The 4,686-nt window shown below is 39.2% G+C and overlaps 1 long non-coding RNA gene across 3 annotated transcripts in view; it reads left to right on the top strand.

Annotated features, from left to right (window-relative positions):
* The window catches only part of LOC107182660, a 21,897-nt gene continuing 17,211 nt past the window's right edge, over positions 1-4,686 (top strand). Inside the window, exons 1-2 of one of the 3 annotated variants that reach the window (XR_001513388.1) lie at positions 1-195; positions 763-823. This is a non-coding gene — a long non-coding RNA (uncharacterized LOC107182660). Of the gene's footprint in view, positions 196-218; positions 312-762; positions 824-4,686 lie in introns of those variants that run through there. The other 2 variants (XR_001513387.1, XR_001513389.1) reach the window with 2 other exon arrangements.

Raw genomic sequence — 4,686 nt, 5'->3', positions numbered from 1 at the left:
CGGCGCAGTCATTGGCCTCTGGATTTCGGAAGTTTAGGAGCTCCACTGGCTGCTAGGCTGCTAGCCCATTTTTAGGGCTTGGTGTACTTCCGTAATGTCTGCGCTAGGCAGGTAAAAGGGGGAGTGTGGGGAATAGGCGGCTCTGAGGAGACCTTTGAAACCGGAAAGAATCGGACGACAACCAAGCCAGTGCCGGTAAGTTCGGGAAATATCCTGGTTGCCCCTGGGCGCCAGGGTATAGAGTGAACTGGGCTGCCACCAGTCGAACTTTCGAATTTTTTTTACTGCAACGGTGACGACACTGGCAACAGGTGTGTGTGTGGCGTTGTATCGGAATAAACGGAGTGGAGGGAAATTTTAGGATTTTAGAACTCTCAGCTGAGTAATGAAGGAGATGAGAATATAGCCCGCACTGAGGGATAAAAGGAATGTGGCGGGGGAGAGCATTTGTGACACCACGTGCGACAAGCGACACAGGATTTCCCCACGGTCCTAGGACTCCGTTGTCCATTCTCCACGCCACACTGTCCAGGTGCCTTCGGTGGTAGGCGCCGCGGTGAGGACTTGCCCTTGGGTTTTGGCAGGTGGCTGGACGCTCAGAGAGGTGAGCTCCTGCAGAAAAGGCCAGGTTGTTGCGCAGTTAAGTAATGGCGGTGTGCCCCCGTTTTTTGGTCTTTTGCTGTCCGCCGAATCGCGGACTGGTTGGACACCGAGTAGGAGAAGTTAGGGTCATTTGTTTCCTGAACTTGTGGCTCTTGGCAGAATCTACATGTGGCCAAACATTGCGGAGGTGATTTCGGAGGACCTCGGTCTAACAAAATCGGTGAGCACCATAGTCTTTGTAATAACTATCTCATTTTGTGTGGATGTGTTGTGGTGTGGTGTGGTGTGCGTTGTGTGTGTCTGTGTTTCTACCTTTGGGGTGTGCTTCAGCCTTTTCCCACCTGGCCTTTCGTCTCTCATTTTGCAAATCTCGCTTGAATATTCCACTTGTCTTTTACTTACCCCTCTTTGAATACAAGAATATTGAGACCTTCATAATGATAGACTCCACTTGTTCTGGGGTTAGTGCTTAGAATTCTAAAAATATCTAGCGACTGCGCAATAGGTTTTTACACCTTGGAGTGATAAATTGCAGGGAAAGGACATTTCATTTGAAAATATTGAAACCTTCACTCCTGAAATTGTAAAATAATATTCTAATATGTCTAATGAACTTCAAAAGATCCAGAATTTACAGGTTTGAAAAAGAAGCTGGGGATGGAACATGTTCTAGGGCAGAGATTTTCAATCTTTTTCACCTCATTAGTACACATTAATTACTAGAATTCTGCGGCACACTAAAAAATATATTTGTTGCTGATCTTCTAATTATATTAGCTATAATTTTTATTCATTCACACTGGACGGTTATTGTTTTGGCTGTTGTCATTTTTAAATTTAACAATATAAGGAAAAAGATATCAGTGCCCATCTTGCATGTTTTGAAAATTCTTGAGGCACACCAGTTGAAAATCTCTGCTATACCTAATAGTTTAAATTGCCACTTTGGGTAATGATTTTGTAGGTTCTTTCCCAAGGGACAACTCTGATTAAAAAGAAACCAAAACACTGGAATTTAGAACATAAGTTCCTATTTATACTACTTAGGATGAGAATAGAAAATTGCTGAATTAGCAAGAAAGATTTAATCACTAAGCATTTAAACGGTTTCTGGTTAATAGCTGGATAGGAGTAGAACCTACTTGTTTTTCTATTGTCTCATTTTGTGTACTCATTTTCTCATTTCCTTGCTTCATTCTTTTCTGGGAATCTACTTTTAGTTCCTTCCCTCATTTAACTGACTATAGCTTGAGATTGAAATACTTGATTAAATATTACTTTTTCAATTTTCACTTTAAAAAGTTTAGAAAATACCTTCTATCAGTAAAATCAAAATCATTGTACATAAGTTCTTTATGATCATTAATTTTTAAAATTTCTTTTGGGTCACTAACTTGAAACAATACTTTTTAACCTCTGCTCTTTTTTAGGAATCAGAAATAATGTATAATTGTAGTTATTTTTTAAAATATTGAGGAAATTAAAAAAAATAACTCATCACTCTTTAGGAGATGGCTTTTATTGGGTTTTGTTTTTGTAGAATAGCTTATTTTTTCCATGATTTCTGTTCATTTTTCCTTCTGCATTTTGCAGTTTTGATGGTAGGTATATATACATTTATAGTCATATATTTTTTCATTGATGATTCTTTGACAGTTTAATGCATTTTGTCTCGTAATTATTTTTTGCTTTCAAGACTCTTTTGTACAATTGTAGGATTGCCAGTGTACTTTTTTTTTTAATACTCATCCGAGGATATGCTATCACTGATTTCAGAGACAGAGAGAAACGTTGATCCATTGCCTCCCATATGCACCCCGCGGGAATCGAACCTACAATGTAGGTATGTCCCCTGATTAGGAAAACACACACACACACATACACACACACACACACACACACACAGTGTTTTGCTCAGCATAATACTCTCCAGGTCCAAATCTTAGTTATTGTAAATTGTACAGGATGACTCTAATGAGTCACATGAGCCTGGGCACAAAGATAACTCTTTTAAAAAGAGTTGCATAGCAAATACAAAACCTCTCTCCTCTTTTGCCATAGAATCAAAATGTTTGTGTTCCCACCCCTTTTTACAATGCTTTTCTTTTATTATAAATTTTTATTAGTGAAAGTATTATATATGCCCCACGTTGCCACCCCATTTGACCTCTTCTGGCTTGACTTCCAACCTGTGCCCACCTCAGGCCTTCTATCATGGGTTATGCACACATGCATACAATTTCATTGGTTGATCTCTTCCCATCTACCCTCCCCTGTCTTCCCTCCGAAGTTCTGTTCATGCTTCTATGAGCCTGGGTTTATTTTTGTTCATTAGTTTATTTGGGTCATTAGATTGCACATATGAGTGAGATGATAGTAATCTTTCTCTGAATTGCTTATTTTGCTTTGTGGAACACTCCAAGTCCCTCCATGCTATTGCAAATGGTAAGGGTTCTTTACTTTTATTGCCGTGTAGTATTACATAGTAGTATTCTAATTTTTTTTATGCACTCATCTACTGATGGGCATTTAGGCTGTTTCCAAATCTTAGCTATTGTAAAATGCGTTACCATGGACATAGAGATGTATATATCCTTTTGGATGTGTGTTTTGGGTTTCTTAGGATATATTCCTAGAAGTGGGATTCCTGGGTCAAATGGGAGTTGCATTTTTAATTTTTTGAGGAAACTCCATACTGTTTTACAAAGAGGATGCACTAGTCTCACCAGCAGTGTACAAGGGTTCTCTTTTCTCCACATCCTCACCATCACTTGTCATTTGTTGATAGTAGTCATTCTGATAGGTGTGAGATGGTACCTTATTGTGGTTTTAATTTGCATCTCTAGGATGAATAGTGACTGAACATTTTTTAATATGTCACTTGTCTGTATGTCTGCTTTGAAGAAGTATCTATTTAGGTCCTTTGCCCATTTTTTGATTCGATTATCTTCCTTTTGTTAAGTTGTATGAGTTCTCTGTAAATGTTGGATATTAAGCCCTTATTGGAGTTAACATTGGCAAATATGTTCTCCCATGCAGTAGACTTTCTTGTTTTGTTGATGGTTTCTTTTGCTGTGCAGAAGCTTTTTATTTTATTTTCTCCTTAATTTCCTTTGCCTTACAATGCTTTCTAATGCATCAGGAAAAACCTGTGTCTCCTTTAAAACTGTGATAATGCTTGAGACTTAAGTATTAGTGCCTCTTTTGAGAGGAGCAGTAAGGGGTGCTATCTCTGCCATGGGTAGCCTGGGCTGTAGGAATTCAAATAGGTGCCAGGGAATTCAAATCAGCTGCTGATACATTTACAGGCATTTGTTGCTTCCAACAGAGGAAATGAAATTGTGCCCACAGAGTAAGTCCCATTGCAACTAGATCAAGCTTTTGTGTGGACTCCAAGTGCCAATGCTTGCCAGCCCACCTCTTTTTCTCAGCTCAGCTGACCCCAACCAGAACACAATCCAAAGGCTCTTTTCACATAATCTCTATAACCTAGAGTTCTTACAACAAGGCTCTGTTGTTTTTTACATCCACATAGTCAGTGTGGAAACTGCTTTGAAAGAAGACATGCCAGTATCCTCAGCATAAATGAAAGATATTATGCCTTTCTTCAGGTTTCCTTTGGAAAGAGGTTTCACCATTGACAAGAAAATATACTTTGTTGTTTTGGCATTTCCTCTACTCTTGAATATCCTGATTGGGCCCATTCACTTCATGGTGGACAAGGCTTCAGTCCATTGACACAGGTAGGCTTTGTCCCTTTTCTATCTGTTCGAGGCAGCTCTGCCTCTGTATTTAATACTGTTCAAAAGTTTAAAATGGTCTCTATTATCCATGAATGAGTGAGATCATGTGGTATTTTTCCTTCATTGACTGGCTTATTTCACTTAGCATAATGCTCTCCAGTGCCATCCATGCCATTGCAAATGGTAGGAGTTCCTTCTTTTTTAGAGCAGCATAGTATTCCATCCTGTAGATGTACCACAGTTTTCTAATCAACTTTTCTGAAGATGGGCACTTAGGCTGTTTCCAAATCTTAGCTATGGTGAATTGTGCTGCTGTGAACATAGGAGTGAATAAATTCTT

Source organism: Myotis davidii, unplaced genomic scaffold (assembly GCF_000327345.1).
Source record: "Myotis davidii unplaced genomic scaffold, ASM32734v1 scaffold231, whole genome shotgun sequence".
Taxonomy (NCBI): Eukaryota; Metazoa; Chordata; class Mammalia; order Chiroptera; family Vespertilionidae; genus Myotis; species Myotis davidii.
This window is presented reverse-complemented; position numbering and strand designations above follow the sequence as displayed.